Source organism: Caretta caretta, chromosome 2 (genome assembly GCF_965140235.1).
Source record: "Caretta caretta isolate rCarCar2 chromosome 2, rCarCar1.hap1, whole genome shotgun sequence".
Classification (NCBI taxonomy): domain Eukaryota; kingdom Metazoa; phylum Chordata; order Testudines; family Cheloniidae; genus Caretta; species Caretta caretta.
This window is the reverse complement of record NC_134207.1, coordinates 209,284,212-209,305,241: the sequence shown is the minus strand read 5'-3', so window position 1 is coordinate 209,305,241 and position 21,030 is coordinate 209,284,212.

The following is a 21,030-nucleotide window of genomic DNA, read 5'->3' as shown; positions in this document are numbered from 1 at the left end:
GCATTCCCCACAGGCTTTCATTCATCTCCTCTACCAGTGCAATTACAGGGGGTGGAGGGGAGGTGTAGCGAAAAGAGTGCTTTTTCATTGGCTACTCTGTATATGCTAAACACATATTTGTATGACATGAGGCATTCTATACAGAAGTGCTTACGATGCAGAAATAGCTGAAAATACTAGCGGGTATATTTTAAAGACAGTGCTCAGAAACTTAGCAGCATGATTCTTACTGACATTAATGGGAGTCATGAACCTAAATCATAGTGCAGTGGTTTCAAAACTGACCCCAGAAGACATTTCCTGACAGAGGGAGAGACAAAATAAGAAATAAAAGTTTATAAAACCAAAGAGCTGAAATAATTGAATAAAAACTGGCGACATTGGTACAAAACTGTGTAAGTAGGGCCCTATCAAATTCATGATCCATTTTGGGCAATTTCAGTCATAGGATTTTAAAAATAATACATTTCATGATTTCAGCTATTTAAATCTAAAATTTCATGGTGCTGTAATTGTAGGGGTCCTGACCCAAAAAGGAGTTGTGGGGGGAGGGGAGTCCCAAGGTTATTGTAGGGAGGGTTGCGGTACTGCTACCCTTACTTCTGCGCGGCTGCTGGCGGCAACGCTGCCTTCAGAGCTGGGCAGCTGCAGAGTGGCAGCTGTTGGCCAGGAGCCCAGCTCTGAAGGCAGAGCCACCTCCAGCAGCAGGGCAGAAGTAAGGAGAACATGGTCTGGTGTTGCCTCCCTTACTTCTGCCCTGCTGCTGGCGGAGCACCACCTTCAGAGCTGGGAGCCTGGCCAGCAGCTGCCACTCTCTGGCCACCCAGCTCTGAAGGCAGTGCAGAAGTACTGCAACCCCCCTGCAACTCCCTTTTGGGTCAGGACCCAATCTGAGAGACATTGGTCTCCCCTGTGAAATCTGGTCTTTTGTGTACTTTTACCCTGTACTATACAGATTTCACAGGGGAAGATCAGATTTCACGGTCCATGACGCATTTTTCATGGCTGTGAATTTGGTAAGGCCCTATGTATGAGTTATGAATCTGATAAGCTGGTATGTAATCTATAAACCTGCAAGATGAGTGAAGAGATAGTATCTAATCACAGTCTCAACATTTATATGTGTTCACTCTGTGGTAAACATTATGGGCTTGACCTCATTTCTACTTACTAGATCTAGATGTCTTATGACAGTGAACATTGACTGACCGCCTTGAGAAGCTGTCTGAACTGCAAGACACTCATCCCCCCAGTAGGTGGCTTGGCACAGCAAAATTTGCCTGGTCTTCGGGGATCTTGGGGCTTAATATAGTCAGCAGAATGTACAAGGGAGTTCAGTCACGGGCTATTGATGTATTAAACCTCAGCTGCATTTTAAGGAATGAGGCTAACAGCTGAGTTTCTTCAGCAACCCCAAAACTGCACCAATGTTCCATTAATGTATAGTGTGGAATATGACAGTATTTTTGTCTTTATTCTTTTCATGATTCATTGGAGTCAGTGGAGCTATGCTGGTCTGCATCAGCTGAGGATCTGGCCCATAAAGTCAAGTACATGGCAGAAAAGTAATTTGGCCTCTATTTGGGAACTGGCAAGTGAGAAAATGGAAAATAAATGGACTCAATGTCAAAGCGGTCTGCAGCATGTGTGGCAAGCAGGGCAATGAAATGGAAGGCATAACACACACCTGCTGTGTGAGATAACACAAACTAACACTTGTATGGCATCTAGAAGAGTGTTTTCTGTGAGATCACAGGAAAAATTTCCAAAATCGCCTAAGCCACAGGGGACTAGGAGTGGAATCCATAAAGCTATTTAGGCATCTAAACCCATCTTTCGGTGCCTAAGTCCCCCACTGTGATCCCCAAAGCTCTCGTCAAACCCTGTAGGTGCCTAAATTCACTTGACACCTAAGTTTTCCCAAGTAAAAAATTCCCTAGGTGTCTAAGTTTCTGCCTCTGATCATGTGCAAGGCTACTTCCCTCTAGACGTCCATATACCTATCTCCTGCCTACGCCCCAGAGTGACTAACAAACAAAAGGAAGATAGGTATTCGGCTGCCTAACTCGCCCAAGGGTCTGATCTGGTGGGTGCACTCAGAGGGCACCTACTGGCTGGAAGAGATGCCGGCATGCCCATCTTATAACTTCTAGCCTAGTGGTTAGAGCACTTACCTGGGATGTGGGACCGAGGTTCAATTCCCTCCTCCCTGGCATCAGGGAAGGGGTCGGGAGATTGAAGCTGGGGTCTGCCACCTCTCCATCAATATTGCCTGTTGAAGCAGTTCTACTGTGGAAAAATAAAGAGTGATTGGATCAGGGGGACTGGACCCAGGGACTTCTGTCCCTCAGCTGGGTGCCCTAAGCACTGGACTACAGAGTCATTCTTTCTCTCTGGTCCAATGACTCTTTCTTTCTTTATCTACAGGGGAACAGCTTCAGCAGGAGAGATGCCTATAGGATCAGGCCCTGCTGGTGAGACTGGTGTTCTAGTTTGAGAATCCTGCTTCAGGGCCTCTGGGGGTATGTCCACATAGCCCCTGGCAGTGAGCTTCCCAGCCTGGATGGACAGACAAGGGCTAGTGCTCTAAAAATAGCTGTGTGGCCAGCGCTTTGAAGTTGCCACTTGGGGTGGAGCGCAGGCTCTTGGGGTGGAGCTGCAGCACCCTCTAACTTGAAGTGGTTTCCATTATATCCAGGGTTTACAGTTTGGTTCAGTGGCTCTCAGCACCCCAGCTATAAAAATTGTTCCAGCACCCTTGGCTACACAGCTATTTTTAGAGCATTAGCCCCAGTCTGCCCACTTGGACCGGGTGGCTCGCCGCCATAGGCTGTGCAGATGTACTGGGGCTTTGGCTTGAGCTAGGGCTGGGAGTTGTTTGATAACTGTGAGGCAGGGCTTGTGGGGCTTTGCAAATGCTGACTGGTGAAAACGTAGGTGCCTAGCAGGTTAGGTGACAGCTGAGTGGCAGTTTGAAAATGTCAGTGGTGCCTAAACGGTGGATTTAGGTGTCTAAATACCTTTAAGGAACTGGGCCTAAGTCCCCTTTGAAAATGGGTCACTTAGGTACTTTTGAAAATGTTACCCCACAGCCTTGGAGATGTAGAACCTGCTGGTATATTAGCACAGACTAACACAGGCAGGTGACAGTTTTGGGGGTTTGTTTGTTTGTTTGTTTGTTTTAATCAACCCTAAATATCAGTATGCTTTAATAACGTATAACTTAACAACAAACCACACCTATTGGCAAAATCCGGGAAGCAAAATTCTAGTATTCAAAATTGTGTGAAGTTATCAACAACAAAAAAAAGACATAAAGCAAGGAAAAGAAAATTGTTCGTTGGGAAAGGGAGAAAAAATAATAAAGAGCTGATATAGAGAGCAAACATTCATGACACTAGCTTGCAAATGAAGATCCTGACCAACAGTATAAAATAAGAAACAAACAGAAAGCACACTTTAAAAGAAAAGAGAATTGAAAGCGTCCCAAAGCTGAGTATTCTGGCTTCCAGCCAAGCCAGCCTATGCATCAGTTCCGCTCTCTAGAGCAAGAGCAATCTCTGCTGTCAGCTCTGCACTGTGGATAGGACTACATGTTTCAAAGAAGTGAAAGTAGTTACAGCAGAAAATAAGACAGAGTCTGGGGCTTTCAATGGAACAAGCCAGGCAACTGAATCAGCCTGAGTGACATGCTTTTTCTTCATGCTGCATGCCACACAATGCTGCAGTTCTCCCACTTTCTTTCTGAACTCTTGGAGATAGTAAACTCATTTGGTAGGTATTCTAGCACAGGGCTTAACCAAGTTTTGGTCTCTGTGCAATAAGTGGTATTTTTGGACAATATTGTCCACCCTTTTAGAATAATCTTTCATACGAGCTGTGGGGGGCTGTCAGTAAAAATAAAAATGCACATCAGTCTAAGTTTATGGACATGATTCTTATAATTATAGGTAACAAAATGATTGTGGATCCTGTTCTATGATTGGCAGCCAGAATCAGGGCATTGGTGCCTTAGTCAGACAGGATTTGACACTCCTTCCCACATAGTGACTTCCTGTTCCCTTCTCCTTAGCGGTCTGGCCACAAATCTGAACCATTTCTTCCTCTCGAAGGTTGTCCCTGTTTCTGCTTTTGTCGTCTGTGACAGTTGCTTTCAGTCTCCTAACAGCACCACTGAATTACTTGTAGCAGCTACAGTGGTGTTTCAGCAAGAAGTTCTACAGCAACCGATGCAAAAGGCCTTGGGAGCATGTCTAAGACCCAAGGCATTTACTTGACTAAGCAGAATCAGAGAGACCTTCCTGAAGAGGGCTGGCTTGGAATCTCTATTTAAGCCAGAGAGGAACAATTCTGCGTGGTCTGTTGGTGAATGGCCCTAGTTGTCTCCGCTTTCTTCCGGTATTGCCCTCATAGGTTATGCCCTAAGTGGTCACCTACTTATATGTACATTTGTATGTTGAATGGATTAAGTTTAAATCTTATAAAAGCAACACTACCCAGCCAATAGGTGACACTCAGGAAAAACAACTCTTGTCTACATGGCCAAAGTACCAAAAACGATTCCAAATACACAGAGCACTGTTAGCCAGGGCCTAATCCTGTGAGATACTGAGCACTTCCTGGTGGGTACGGAATGCGATTATCAGTGTGCTCAGTAGGAGGGAAGGGTGCTCAACACTTTGCAGCATCAAGCCCTTTGTTGCTTTTTAGCAGTAAAAATACCCCACATACTTAGGTAGTCACAATGACAAGGTCGTTACACAACAACAGACACCAACGGAATACAAGATCTTAAGTCTTTAGAATTAAATATGTTGCTCAGTTTTATTTTATGGTGACAAGACACCTGCATAATGGGGCAGATTAATTGAGAAAATTAGTAGAGGCTAAATGAAATGGAAAAAATCTAGATCTCTAGACTTTTCTGCTTCTAGCACAAGTTGTGGTGTTTCACTTTTCCGGTTTATGAAGACACCCACTGCAAAATTGCATCTGGTGATCATATATATATGTAGAGTGGTTATTTATTTTATTGAGCAAGAGTTAGGGGTCTTAGGCCTGGTCTGCACTAAAAAATTAAAATGGCTTAACTACATCACTCAAGGTGTGTGTGAAAACACCACACCCTTGAGCAGTGTATTTAAGCCAATCTAACCCCCACAGACAATGCTAGGTCAATGGAAGCATTCTTCTGTCGCCCTAGCCATCACCTCTCAGGGAGATGGATTACCTACGCTGATGGAAGAACTGCTACCCTCAGTGTAGGAATTGTCTGAGGCACTACTGCGGCATAGCTGTGCCGCTGTAGCATTTCAAGTGTGGACAAGCCCTTAGAACAGAGATCGGCAACCTCTGGCTCGTGGCCTGCCAGGGTAAGCCCCTGTGGGCCGGGATGGTTTGTTTACCTGCCGCATCTGCAGGTTCGGCCGATCGCAGCTCCCACTGGCTGCGGTTCATCGCTCCAGGCCAATGGGGGCTGAGGGAAGTGGCGCGGGCCAATCCCTGCCTTAGAAGGTGGTTTTTAAAAGAAACACTCTTTCATTAAGCACAAGCAATAAGTCCCTTTGCTTTCTAATGATGAAGAATCCAATTTTGTCTGGGGTTGAGTAACCTCATCTCTCACATAATTTGATCTATGACAATTAAGGGATTTAATACCTCATAGAAAGTGCATTTTACCTTCAAGGGATGAAATTCTGGCTCCACTGAAGTTAATGGGAGATTTGCCATCAACAGGGGTAGGATTTCATCCTCGATTTTTAAACTAGTCTTGTAAATTCTCTGGTTTTGGGATAGCATTAGCCTTTACTGCTCTGGTGCAAAACCACAGATCCTGTTTGGAGCTCAGTGTATTGTATTGGATGTGTATGGCACTTTTTGTCCAGAATCCCTTAGAAGACATAATCTCTAAAAAGGGTGAATCCATCTTTCATTCACAATGATCTCCAAAGCATGGAACACTCCAAACGAGATTTGCCATAACTTAGACATCTGTCACACAGCTCTGCTGTGTGTTGCAGATAGATTTGTTAGTTTTAATATTGAACACGTTTATTTTAGTACATATAAACATAACCACTGCCAAAAATCTACCACATAGACTCATCTATCCTGCTCCCACCCCCAAAGTACTGCTTATAATAGGATTGAATTAGTGGATTTCTAATAGCATCTTCGTTTAGTTAATACAACTAAATATCAATTAGAGATCCCTAACAATTAGACATACGGAGTAGATATAACAGATGGGCCTTGTCCATGGTTGATTACACTAAAAATACTATGGGATTCTATTTTTAAAATAGTGTCATTCTAATACCCTTGCTCCATGCAAATCATGCTGAAGTCCATAATGTAGTGGTCAGAAATTCTGCTTCCTGATAATTTTGCAGTTTGTACAAAACATGCTGTTTAAATTGTATAAGTGTTCCATTATTATGTCCTATTACCTCAGGATTATGACTAACAATTATGGCTAATCTTGTCCTAAAAGGTATTGGTGCATAAATCTGATTATGATAATTTGGTTAAAATGCAAAAATATCCAAAGCAGACTTACAAATAAGCAATTTTCCCATGTGATCATGGTAATTGGATCTGTAAATTAGGCAAGCAATTTTATACTAATTTTCAACGTGACCTTGGGCTTCTAATTTTATGAAACATTGGCTGTACATGTCAGCTATTTAATATATACCTCTGGTGAAAAGGATGAGGGATTTATTTTCCAAAACGTGAAATCGTGTTGCTGCATGCGTTGCTACCTTTGATATGCTCAGTGTGTGATTTTTAACTAAGCTGTACATGGAAGATCCTTTTATCTTCACCATCAAAAGAACTTTGATTTAGATTTCTGGCACTATACTTATCATACTGGATATTTTACAACCATTCTGAAACTTCCACTTTGTCCAAAGGAATATGAACAAAACAGCAGGAACTATAGATATAGATACAGATATATAGAGAGAGATAGAGAGATGTAGTTATATGTAGATAGATAGATTAGATGTAGATATAGTTACATGTAGATATATATAGTTTTATATATAGATAGATATATTAATGTTGGTGTTTTTATTGATGTTTGAATGGGGTTTGGATCCTTGTTTGGTTTTGTTTCTTCTGTACTCTCCCCCTGGTTTACTCTCCATCATGTGGTCTTTTACATTTGTCAGTGCCTAGAGAAAATGAGGCATAGTGGTATGCAGAGCTGTCCCTTGGGTAGGGTGAATCGGGGCGACTGCTTCGGGCCCTGCACTTTGGGGGGCCCTGTGGGCCGGTGCGATTGGCTGGCACAGTTGGTCCCGGAAGAGACACCTCCGTCACTTCCACCCCGGGCTCCACACGCCCCCTATGGATGGCCATGGTGTTATGATATAATTATGACAGATACCTCTTCCTATTTAATAGACAATGCCATCTCCTAAAAGGGTTTCAGATATCTTCCTTCCCTATCACACAGAAGAAAAGGTAGGAGAAAATCCCACTGAGGAATATCACTGAGAGAATTTTGGAGAGGAAGTGTTACTCTAAGAGCTCCTCAGTGTCACTGGCAGAGGGCCCACTGTTCTGTAACTCCTGTCAGGCCTGACATACTCACTACACCTAACCCATTGCTGTCATAGTGTTTGTCTGTAAAGAGTGTGGTATGAATTATCAAATGAAAGCTAGTGACACCCTGGTCGTTAATATAATTGTGTGTGTGTGTAGGAATGGATGGTGTGTGTGCTGGAAATACCTTCCTAAAATATGTTTTGGGGCAGAGTTGATTAAAAAAAAAAAAGTTTGTCCTAGAGAAAAGAATGCTGACTTGAGTGTTTGCCTATGTCTCCAATGTAAATTGAGCATGGCAGTGCCAGAGATAATGGGCAGTTCATTTGTATCTGAGGTAAACGCCAGTGATCAGGAGGATCAGGAAACAGCATGGTGTCAGCACCCCAGAGACAAAGAGAGTGAACACTGCGGGAACATAAGGGCACCTTGAAGCAAAGGGCACCTTGTAATCCACCACTGGGGGAACAAAGAGGTCAGTGCTCTTTGCATTCCACGACCAGTGGATCCCCAACTCCAGAGCCAGTGCTAGGCGTAAGCAGACTAAACAATTGCTTAGGTCCCCAAGCAGCTTGAGGGGGCCCTTTATGAATTATTAATATGGGTTGTGTGCCCAATGGGCTAGCACCGGCACTGCCCAACCTCGTGGGGCTGGTGACTCAAAGAAGTGGCCGTAGGTGAGAAAACTGCCTTAGACAAGGATTGTAACCTGTTGAGTAAAGTTTTGGTCACTAGGAAGTGTGATTATATTTTTTGTTTTATTTGTAACCATTTCTGGTTTCTAGTATCTCTGTGTAGTATCACTTAAGTCTCTGTTTTGTTATACATTCGTCTCAGGGCTGTTGTATTAGAATGAGGTGGGACTCCTCAGCTGAACTAACAGGCTCGTGTTTTTGGAGGCAGTGGGCTTGATATCTCTGTGGGCATCCAGAAGAGGGGCTGGGTGCTGCAGGGAGACGCTTCTGGAGAGTTCAGGAACTGAAGTACACCAGGAACCACCCTGCGAGGCAAAGTTAGGACTGACAGAGTCCTGAGGAGTTTATTTGGCTGGCTAGCAGACTGCGGTGGCAGGGAGCTGTCATGCAGGCTAGCACCAACACGTTCCTTTTTCGCTAAGGCAGAAAGGCGACAAGGCTGACTTACAGTTCTGGATACCCCAAGAAAGTGTCACAGGGAGCACGTCAGAAAACAGAAAACATGCCCAGAGGAGCACTGATGTTGAAGGATTTTAGCTAAAATTAGAAGAGTTAGGGTGAAAGGCCATTTAATCTAAGATGACAAACGTAACCCATTTGAATTGCAATCATGCACTCTGTTTCATATTTACGGCACAAATCCTTGCCCTTTTCATTTATATGGATCAGTGGCACACAATCTTTAATATCTGGAGAGCCCCTTTGTCATCTAATATAGTCTCAGACAGTTCTGAAAGAATTAAATGTACATGAAATACAAGTATTGGACCAGATCCTTAGCTTCGCTATATACAGTCCCTTTGCAAATCTCTGGCAGCACAAAGGGCCATAAAAGCATTTTAATTGTCCTCCTGAGGAGCCCTCTTATGTAGGAAGATTCCTGGGTGGCAAAGAGCCAGTGTAGCAGTTCTTGGCACAGAAGGCTTATCTGGCGAAAAATGGGTGTATTCTGAGTACTACTGCACTCCAGTGATCCCTAACTGTTGGAACAGCCCACTAGGGTAGATACAACTTAGAGCAGACCTGAAGCTGCACTTCATTGCACTGGGAGCTGAACTGGCCCCTAGACAGCTCCGGGATTGGGAGAACCCACAGAAACAAAGTCACCTTTGTTCCTTCTCTCTGGTCCTTTGCTGAGCGTAGCCTGGCTAGCAAAGAGGATTCAGCCCAGCGTATGGAACCACTTAGTTGCAGAAATAATGGTTAATAATATTATTAGTTAATATTACCCTCTAATAAAGCAAACATCAAAGCATCAAAAACATCCAGGTGAGATCCATGGTAAAGAGCTGCTGAGATGTTTGGGAAGGATGTACAGTAACCTTCACTCAAGCTTCGGTGTATGGAACAGAGAGACCAAATACACAGCGTCTGTCAGTCACCTGAACTAGCTGGGGGTTCCTGGAAGGCTCCCTGCCATGCCCCCACAAACATGTGAGCTCTGATTGTCAAGGGGGCATTTTTTGGTCTTAAGACCCAGTCTTCAGTCCCTGCCCACTGATGTTATTTCAGGAAGCAAAGACAGGGAAACAGTTAGCCATGGGCACTCTCTTTGGTGGCAGTTTATTTTATGCCCACCTGTTTCTCAAATGGGGAGAAACCTGCCCTCCTTGTGACAACAATGAGGCATTGCCTGAGCTGATTTAATCTACAGTGGCTTGATTGCCATATATGGAAGTTGGGCTGGAGTCATGGACAGTCCCTTTGGAGGGGGTTGGGTTAGGTTGCCACATAGAGGTGCTGTTGTGGAGCTGCTGAGGGCTCTTTCAGTAGAAAGGTTAGGAAATTTCCAGTGCATTCTCTAATTCATATCAAAATATACCAGCATGCTAAATTTTACGAGAAACCCAACGTCATTTTACTGTGGGGCATATTGTGCTCTCCCTTTTTATACTTGTGGGAGAGTCACTGGAGATCTAGGAAACTTAGGGCAGTTCAGATCATGGAGTCTGCCTCAAATTATCACCTTCTGGGCTCCAGGAGGATGGGCACCCCCAGACTCACAGAGGGGATGTCCCCCCATGCTGCTGTTCTAGCCTTACAGTCCTCCTAGCAACATAGCGCAGGAGGTATGCTGTAACTGGCAGAGTTCCCCCGTGGCTGTGTAATAGTAGCTACAGAGGAGACTCTGAGAATTAATTCTGTGTCAAGCAGTATTAACTGTAGCTCAGATTTCCAGCTGGAAATCCTTAGGGTCAGCCAAGGATGATGCTGTGGAAAACAATGAGTCCTCTGCTCTGCTGCCTCCCACCACAGCCTCCACCCCCAGAGAGACCAGGCCTGCGGAGCTACCTCAGAGGTGCTTCTCTCATGTCCCAGGAAAGGGAAGGGGGAATAATGCCCTGGGGGCAGCAGTTACCTCATTTCTTTCCCCATACTAGGGAACTGTCAGGTTTTCAATCCCTCCACCCACAGAGACAGAGGGAACAATCTGAGGTTTTTATTACTTCTACCGAAAAATGGGGATTTTTTTCTACATTGAAGTCTGAAAGATTTTTTTTTTTCATTATTGCACCAACTCATTGCTCATGATGCTGGAGTCAGCCAATCTGTGCGGAAACTCAAAAGTACAAAGATTGATGCATGATATTTTTAGACTAATAATATCACAGGTTTCCCATATAGTTTGGCCTGTATTGAGGAATAGATGCCCTAATGTTCTACTAGTTCACCTTGGATTCCCTACCAGGACTCTCAAACACAGACATGATACTGCTGTTAATAAAGGTACTTTTTGAGGACTATTGTTTCAGAACTGATTTAGCCAGTGCAATAGTCAAGAAATTCTCCTGCAGAATTTGGGCTCCTAACGCTGCAGAATTTTCAGAGCCCTGTTCTTGACCCTCGTGACAAGACTCTTGCAATGTCTAAAGCAAAAAGAGAGGTTTTTCTGTAGTTGATGACGTAAGATATTTCATGGCCACTTGATGATCTTGTTTACAAGTGCGTTACTCCCAGAAGTGACTGGCAGTTTATGCTCAATCTGGTGTTTCCAGCAGCTGCCATTAATGATTAATCTAAACAGCCAGCTAAATCTCAGGCTGTTCCTAAAGTCTGGGAAACAAAGACAATCTAAATACATTAATATTAACCCCCTGCCACCAGGGCTTGGAATTTACCAGTACCGCGTGGTGCCTTCATCAAACATCACTCAATTTATTATATACAACTGAAATTTGATATAAATTACATTCTGATTCTGTTACTAAAGTTGCTGTTCCACTGATTGGAAATGGAACTGAACTAGGCAACAACCAATAACGAACATTTTTCAATGTCAGGAAAATATTCAGGCAATTTTAAATTTAACATGGGGAGCATCCTCTTCTACCAAAAGATTTCTGATGCCATGTTAGGATGGTAGACATTCTCGAAGATGAATTTATCTATCGTTTCTTGAAGTAATGGGCTAAACTCTCTGAAGTCAGTGGAGTTTTGCCAGCAATAGACTTGCATCAGCAGAGAATTTGATCTGATATTTACAAGAGTGTTTCCCTTTACAAGATCATGCTTTCCTCTCTCACAGATGGTGAATTTCAGTAACTTGCTCCTTCTGTTAGGATAAGATGGGCAAATTGTTTCAAATCAACTGTGCCTTTGCCTTTGGGGTGAAATTCACAAGGACCTCAAAACAGGGCTAAAGTGAGACTTAAGTGCTGCATAGCCCTTCTGCGGGCCCTATGCGTAAAGGTTAGTTCCATCTTTTAGGAGAAGGATCAGAAAAATATTGAAATAATCATCATAATTCTGGTTTGATAAGCAAACCAATTGTAAAACTGTCTTTTTGATTACCTCTGAGACATCTTGTTATGTATGCCCTGACATTTAAAAAATCCTATGTAGTAGAGGTTTGACATTTCCTCCTAAAGCAAAAATATTTTACATACCAATCCAAAATATTCTCACTAGTGCCAGCATTTATAGAAAAGGTGCACCATTTTTATTGATGATACAAAAAGAAGCTCTTATTCATTAATGTTTTGTTACTGGCTGAAAATGGATATGTAAACTGGCCTGACAATGTCCAGGAATTCTTTTTTCAGGAGCAGAGCATTTTAGTCTGCCCAAACATTATTCAGTTCGCTTTTTGTCCAAGGAAAAGATTTTTAGCTTTCATTCCTTATCTTAAATTCATGGAGGAATCACACTGTAAATGTCAGATTGTTAATAACAAAACTACATATTTATTCTCTGATTATGACCAGCTGGTCTTACTATATGGGAATTGGAAATCTGAGAAAACTGTGATTCCTTGTCAGCTGAGTTGAAAGAGGAGTGGATAGTGGAGTTTTCCATGTATATATCATAATATTTTATATTCACTGGTTTTAACATTGGTTCAATGTTATCTTACTGGTTTAGACATTTATAAATAGACCATTAGTAAAGAAATATTATTGATGATGTTCACTGGGAATATATTAGATGTTTTCACAGATTTCTCTCCTGTTCAGTAATTTAGAGGGTTTTTGGTTGATACACATAAGGGCCCCTTTAAGCTAGAACCTCAGCTGGTGTAAATCAGCATATCTTCATTTTACCCCAGCCGGAGATCTGGCCCTTTGTCTCCTGGGGTATGACTACATTGCAGTTGGGAGGTGTGATAGCACCACATGTAGGCATACCCAAGCTAGATTTGATGGAGCCAGCTTGCTAAAAATAGTAGGGTAGCTGCAGCAGTACAGGTGGCAACATGAGCTGGCTGCTCAAGCACAAGCCGGCCCAGACCGCCCCCTCCATCCCCCCCAGGGTGGCTAGCCTGTGCCACTGCCCGTGCTGCTACCCCTGTTGTTTTTCGTGATCTGACTCAGTCACAACGAGGTCAGGTGTGCCTACAGGTGCGCCAGTCATACTGTCTGACGGCAGGGTAGACATACCCCTGGAGAGAGCTGAAAGCTCTACGCCAGTGCACTGTCCTCGGGGTATTGGTTGATCACGGGATGACTATGAGCCATCAATGTGATGCGGCCATGAAAAAGGCCAATGCAGTCCGAGGATGCATCGGGCGAGGTATTTCCAGTAGAAACAGGGAAGCGTTAGTATCATTATACAAGGCACTGGGGAGACCTCATCTGGAATAGCGTGTGCAGTTCTGGTCTCCCATGTTTAAGAAATACGAATTCAAATGGGAACAGGTGCAAAGAAGGGCTACTGGGATGATCCAAGGAATGGAAAACCTCCTTATGAGAGGAGACTCAAGGAGCTTGGCTTGTTTAGCCTAACCAAACAAAGGCTGAGGGGAGATATGATTGCTCTGGATAAATACATCAGAGGGATAAATACCAGGGAGAGAGTGGAGTTATTTGGGTTAAGCGCCAATGTTGACACGAGAACAAATGGATGTAAACTGGCCATGAATAGGTTTAGGTTTGAAATTAGATGAACCTTCAGAGGAGTGAAATTCTGGAACAGCCTATCAAGGAGAGCAGTGGGGACAAAAAACTTGCCTGGTTTAAGACTGATCTTGACAGGTTTATGGAGGGGATGGTATGATGAAACTGCCTACAATGGCATGTGGCCCATCTGTGACTGCTACTAGCAAATATCTCCAACAGCCAGAGATGGGACACTAGACGGGGAGGGCTCTGAGTTACTACAGAGCATTCTTTCCCAGCTGTTTGGCTGTTGGGTCTTGCTGATGTGCTCAGGGTCTAATTCATTGCCATATTTGGGGTCAGGAAGGAATTTTCCCTCGGGTCAGATTGGCAGAGACCCTGGGGTATTTTTGCTTCCTCTGCAGCATGAGACATGGGTCACTTGCAGGTTTAAACTAGAGAAAATGGTGGATTCTCTGTAACTTGAAGTCTATATATCATCATTTGAGGATTTCAGTAACTCAGCCAGAGGTTAGGGGCTGATTACAGGAGTGTGTGGGAAACGTTCTGTGGCCTGCAATGTGCAGTTCAGCCTAGATGATCTATCCCTTCTGGCCCTAAAGTGTATGAGTCTATGCTGCAGGTGCTGTGGTAACAGCAATGTCATCTAATCAGCCTGGGTGGGTACTGGGACTTTTTAAAAATAAACATCAGCGAGGGGCCTGAATCAGAACCTCATATCCAAACACTCCCAAACTGTGTGGCAAAGTCCACAGATTTGATGGCCTTAGTCCCATGTCTAATACACATATAGTTGCATCTTAGGTTCCATTTAGCATCTTGTCTGCTCACTGATTTAAATTAAAATTTCTGTTATTAGGGTACCATAAGCAAATTAAACTAAAACTTCCTATATGACACACTTGCATATTATATCAATTTCATTTCCCCATTAAAATAATTTCCTGGATAAGGATATAAAGAACCAGGCACTTCAGAGAGATTTACATGGCCCTTAGGATTTTTTTAAAATTTCATATCCAGAAGTCCAACTAGTAAATTGGCATATCAGCCTGGATTTCTCTTTGGGTAATTTGCAATTGCTTGAATAAGTACTAATAAATAGCTCATAAATTTATTGCCAATAGAATGCATTGAATTAGCATGTCTAATGTCTACTGAAATTTGTTTTTCATTAGCATAAAATGATCAGAACTCTATTGGGCTCCTAGTTAGAAGGTGCTTGTAAATTAAATGAAGACTATCCCCAACTTTCTGTTTGGAATTTGACTTAGTGTCATTCATTAATAAGATTACACATAGCTGCAAATGTAGCCGAATGTCTCTATTAATGTATTTAATTATATTTATGATTCTTACACATAAACCATAAATTATTGTTATCTTCCTGCATCAGCCAATATAAGATTAGCTTTTAAAACTCTCCTGACTGTGTCACACCAGGGAATTAAACCAGTTATGTCATCTGCAAAGAATGCAACATTATTCTGACAACATTCAAAGGAAACAGATGCCAGAATACTGTTTAGCAGCTATTATTAATTTTTTGCAGTAAGCAGTGTATTGGAATATTTCCAAGCATTAATGTAAGGGGACAGTCCAGTACTGTCATTACCTGAATTTATCATAATTTGGTGGAGAGAATGCTGTGAGATTGAAATAACATTTTAAAGTTTTATTTTTGTGATTTTAAAATATTTTCATACAAAAGCCTGATACAGATCACATGTATCCTCTTGGATCAGCAAGCTTAAAGCACAACATAAACTAAGGCTCTGCTTCTGTAAGGGGCTTTATTTGGATGGATTCTTGCACCTGCCTTTAGCTCTGTTGACTTTATTAGGACTCCACTTGGCATAGACCACAACAGAGCAGTTTGAAAGAGTGAAGCTCAAGAATGCAACCATAATCCAAGTTTTAATCAATCACTTGGTCACCAATACATTTTTTTAGGTAGGACCTACCTGCTTGAAATCCTGACCCTGTTGAAGTCAATGGCATCAAGATTTCACCCACTGTTTTTAGTGCTCTGCTGCTTTACAGCCATTGATCTAGCAGAGGGAGCACATGTTAAATAACAAACTCTGGGCCATATACTAAGAGATGCTGGTTAAAATCGGTGGGATTTGCAGGCTCTCAGACCCTGATTCAGCAAAGGACTTAAACACATGCTTAACTTTTAGTCAATGGGACTTAAGGATGTCCTTAAGTACTTTGCAGAGTTGTAAAAGTATTACTGGTTTTAAAAAAGAACTAAGTGAAACACAGCCACATTTTGTTTCTGCTTCACTACATCTGGGTGCTTGGAAGGGGGAACCAAAATTGACCTAATAGAAGAGGCTTGCATTGGTAAGAAAAAACATGTTAATTGTCCAGGTTCCAGGAGGGTATTGCAAACAAACAAAAACCTAAAACTCCTTCTATGTCCCTTTGTCAATTTCAATGAAAAATGTAAACTAGGCAGCTTTGGATGTTTTGAAAACATATTCTACTGTTTGTTTTGCTATAAGAATCTAAGCCCACACAAGTTAGTAAACCCAGGAAACATAAAATTGTCATTTATAAATACAACAGTCTGCAATAACAGCTCACACTCATTAGGTCTAGCAAATTAATTAAACAAGGCAACTTGTTGAATAAAGTAAAATGCTATGAAACAGCTATTGTCCTCCCACAGGGCAGATGTACAATAAAAATAATTGTATGTAAGGTAAAAAGGAAATAGATTAAGCATCCAAAATAAAAAGTGCACTTTATAAAAGCATTTTATGCCACTCATGCTATATTCAGACTAAAAGTCTTCAGCTAACAAACAGTCAGAGCTTTAGAGGGACTTGAACGGCTTAGAGGATTTGTATTGGGATATAGAATCTTTCATCTTTAGGTCATTACTTTGGATCAGGTCCAAGGTGGGTGGTGATCAAAAGTTGTCCTATGATAGCGATTTGTTTGGTAGTCTATATGAAAGGAGTTGGTGGTCTCATTTCTGTCCACCTGCGCTCACGTCACACCATCAGCAGTTTCAGCTGAGAAACTAAGAACCACCTCCAGGTGAGGCCTATGCAGGTGACACATGAGGCAGAACCAGAAGCCCAATTGTGCAGCATCCCTTCTGAAAAATAAATTGAGGACTTTACATAAGTACACATACATTTTAGCCCCCCCACCCCCTGTAAAAACAGCAGTACATTAACACCATGTATTATAATGCAGCTCTGAAGAGTAAGATTTATATTGTCCACCACTGGATTATTCTTAACCCTGGAGTTTGGCATGGGCATGAGAAGAGGGTCCCTGGAAGACACATCCATATGTTGCTTCAGGCAGTCACACACTGAAGGGAGTCCTTCCTGTCAGAAGTGCACGCAAGCTCCTCAGCAGCTATGTTATGTTCTTCATTAGGGCAAAAGAGCTGAAAAAGGGAAGAACATGCTGGTCAACATTAGCATTAACTGTAACAATATCCTAACGTTCAGGAGTCTTCCAGCTTTGTTCTGGGCTCCAATATGAGCAGCATAAGACATTTTAAAATAATCTACTTTCTTGGATTTTTGTGTGTCATAAAACAATTGGAAACAACAGGGCTACTATTAATAATAATAAAAAAAGCTATTTAAGCCATAGGGAAATTAAAGAGTTTGGGTTTATAAGGATTGAAGTGATGAAACCTGATTAGGATAAAGTCAAGGCAGAGAAGCGGGGTAATTTCCTAACACCAAAAAAGAGGTGAAACATTGTATAAGGTTAGCCAACTATTACAGATCTATCACTAGAGCTGTAATTTCTGTGAAATTACTGCTCTATCAACAAGCATAATTGAAGATAAGTGTAAAAAAATCAGTATAATACAGAATGAGTGAGTCGTTTAAGAGAAAAAGAAATGGTTGTGCTGTTCTGTTTTACATAGCCCAGATTTTGAGAAACCCTTCTGCAAACAGATACCTCTATGCAGTGCTTAATTTGTGATGAAAGAGGTGGCAAGTCTCAAGAAATTAAGCAATGTTTTAACTTTCACAACTGATGCGGCAAGCCCAAAGGTGTTGGGGCTATGAACTACCAAGCCTAGAGGTTCCAGGGCTTGCCAGGGCCAGCACAAATTAAGCACGGCCTCTATGTCCGTAACAGAAGTAGCATTAAATCAAGAATCTGCAGAAGTGGAACGGTAAATTCTTTATGTGGTTAAAAAATGGTTCTCAAGAGAACAAATGATAGAACAGCTATGATCCCATGATAGACCAGGAATACGTGGCTATGAAATGCATTTTTAAGGGGTGAGAATATATTTTAATAAATATGTTTTGTTATCTACTAGGGTGCGAATTTGTTAGTAACAGACATCACCCACTAACCTGTATGAACAGCATATGTAAGATATAAACACCTGAATTACTCCAGCACATAGGTATAAAATCATGCACTGGCCAAGACAGCAACATAAAAAATGTAATTTTCATTTCCCATATGGAACTGTGATGTCAGATAAAACTGAAGTTCTATCCTGACCAGAGGGATATGTGAGGACATGCCACCTCTCAGGATTAAGAGAGAGAGAGAGGAAAACCTAACAGGAGCTAAATATACCAGGGGAAAGGGGGAGGGCTAGCCAGCAGCAGTCATATGCAAAATAGCTTTTCTCTCCTAGATTTAAAGGACCTGCTGCCAGCAGAGCATTCTGGGAAAGGTTCCTATAAAATGTGGAACCAAAATTGGAGAGCTCAATAGTGACCAGGTAGTCACAGAGACCCAGTTTTGACATTTATATACCTGCTTGTGCTGAAAGTAGTTCCTAGCTTCCTTGATGTGCTGCCTGGAGATTGCTGGCCTGCGAGGGGAACCTACCCACTGCACCATCTCCTTTAAAGGGGGCAGCATTTTCCCTCTTTACAGTAACTTAGCTCTGCTGCCAAGACCAATGCCCAGCCTTCTCCCCACTCCCTTTGGAATGTCTCTGATGGGGCACTCCCTGCACTCAGGAGAACGTGAGGGCTGCCTTTCTGACTAGACCCTGCACAGGACTACAAGAGAGGAGCAAGCTCCTCTCCTAGACATCCACAGGGAGCAGTCACACTGTCGAGGGTGGCATAAAACCCTTCCCCTAGTCCATCACCAGTTGGGCAAGCCCCCACATTAGGAGAATGCCTTGAAGGCCCGATTCATTGACAGAGGTGGCATAAAAGGGGAATGATGTAGTGACGAACTGGGCTCTATGTACCTTTGTTAGCTTGTGATAGTCTATAGAGCGTGTACCCCTTTTCAATCCAAGTAGCTAGTCAAAATTCAGGGACCTGGGGATGTTTCAGTAGGGAGCAGAAATTGATGATGGAGTCTGGCATTTTCTTTGTTGCGGTCTTGTTTATTTGGAGGAATGTATAAAGTCTTGCTTCTCCAAATGCAGCAGGAACCAAAGGCAAAAGGAGCCATTTCTTGGCTTACAGGCCCAGGCCAGCCCCATCCAACCCGGAACCTCTCTCTAGGTTTTGCTCAGGGTCACACCATGGAATTCTTACAGGCTTCTGCTTGGATTTCTTCAGGCTGTCTCTGTCTCTCTCTGGTTCTGTGTTCTGCTGGGGTCTCCTTTTCCAGCTTGCCCTTGTCTGTTCCTCCACGCACACAAGTTGACACCACGCCATTCTGTTTTGTTGTGAGCACGTTCTTTCCATTTCTGGCCAAAGAATTTTGTCATGGGATCCGTCCAGCGTGTTTTCGGTCTGCCCAGCGGTCACTTGTAGTCCCTGGGGATCCAGTCAATGATGCGGGTTGTCCACCTATTGTCTTGCCTACAGACTACATGACCTGCCCATCTTCCTTTGCGTTGTTCATCGCCTGAACTACATTGGTCACCTCTGTACACCTTCTGATCTCCTCATTTGGTATGTGATCACAGAGTGATATCTTGCAGATTCGCCTTTCCATTGCTCTCTGGGTGACAGCGAATTTTTCTTCTGCTGGGGTAAGTTCACATAACCATTTTGTTTTAGGTGGCAGATTGTGATTAATTTATCTTTACAATTAGGCTATGTGGAGAGTGTGTTCATACCCATCAATCTCAATGAGATTTTAACTCACCATAACCAGGCTTTGCCCAGCTCATAAAAATGGAATGAAAATCACACTACCTTTCACACATCAATGGCTTCGTGTGCTCCAGGTTTACCATTTCCGTATCTCAAGGATGCCATGGAGGTGCCTGACATGTGGATAGATGGCAAACAGCATGGTTATAGATAGAAACCGAATATGGGGGGAGGGTCACTTTGATACTTGGGTCCACATCAGTTTATTGTTTTCCCCAGTTAACTGTGACAAGAAGGACTCGTGATGAAAGACAATCTCAGAATCAAAGAACTCTAGTGTACTAGGACCACAATGTCTGTTGAATTATAAATTAATTAAAAATACGGTTGGAGTACCTTTCCTAGATCTGAGGAAGAGCTCTGAGTAGCTGGAAAACTTGTCTCTCTCACCAACAGAAGTCGGTCCAATAAAATATATTACCTCATCCACCTGTCTCTCTAAACATTTATGATGCCATTCCAGAATTGTTTAATCTAGCTACTGAGCAAAGTGGGTAAAGAAAGGCTTTGCAAAGTGTAAGATAAAATAGGCTAGAGAGTAATAAAACAGTATTTGTTAATGATCCCAGTTGGAGTGAGAACCTCTTTATAACAGCATGCTGAGACTGTAGTATTTTGTAAAGCTGTGTGATAAACTCCAATAGCTTCTTTTCAAATCTCTAGAGGAAGAAGTGAGCAAAGCTGGCTGCTGTTGCTCCCACAGCTTTCAATGAATGAGCTCAAAATGGACCCTTTAGTGTTAGCTCTGTCAAAGAATAACAATCAGATATGCTCAAAGACAACCATTTCAAAATATATATTTTTGTAGATTCAGGCAAACCTAATGTGCTGCTATCAAAAGAAACAACAATCTCAGAGCTCTTAAGATGTATGGTTGGATTCTAAACAAACTAAAGCTGACACAGATAGTACTGGATTTTTTTTGTCTACTTTGCAAAGCACAATTTTCACTCAAATTCAGATGAGAACAGAATACAAATATAGCCAGGGGGAATGATTGGAACTCTGACATCACCTTAAAAGGGGAAATGCGATGGGTAATTATTGTCACTACTTCATGCTTAAAAAAAACCAGTCCTCAGTTCAGGGTGGATCAGCTGCTAGAGAGATGGGCTGAACGATTTAGTAAACCTGACCTACAGGCAATCAGCATAAAAATCACTTTCAGAGTAACACGGCTGTTACTCTGAAACCTTTCTGGGTAAGATATTTCAGACTGCAAAAATCAATTGGTTAGAGAGAAAGACTTAATCAGAACCAAATCACTACCTCATGATGTTACTGGTTTCTTGACAGACAGCTGACTTAATATCCCCAATACATTTTACATCTGGAGATCGTGGTGTGCTTCTTCTGTTGAATAGTACATTA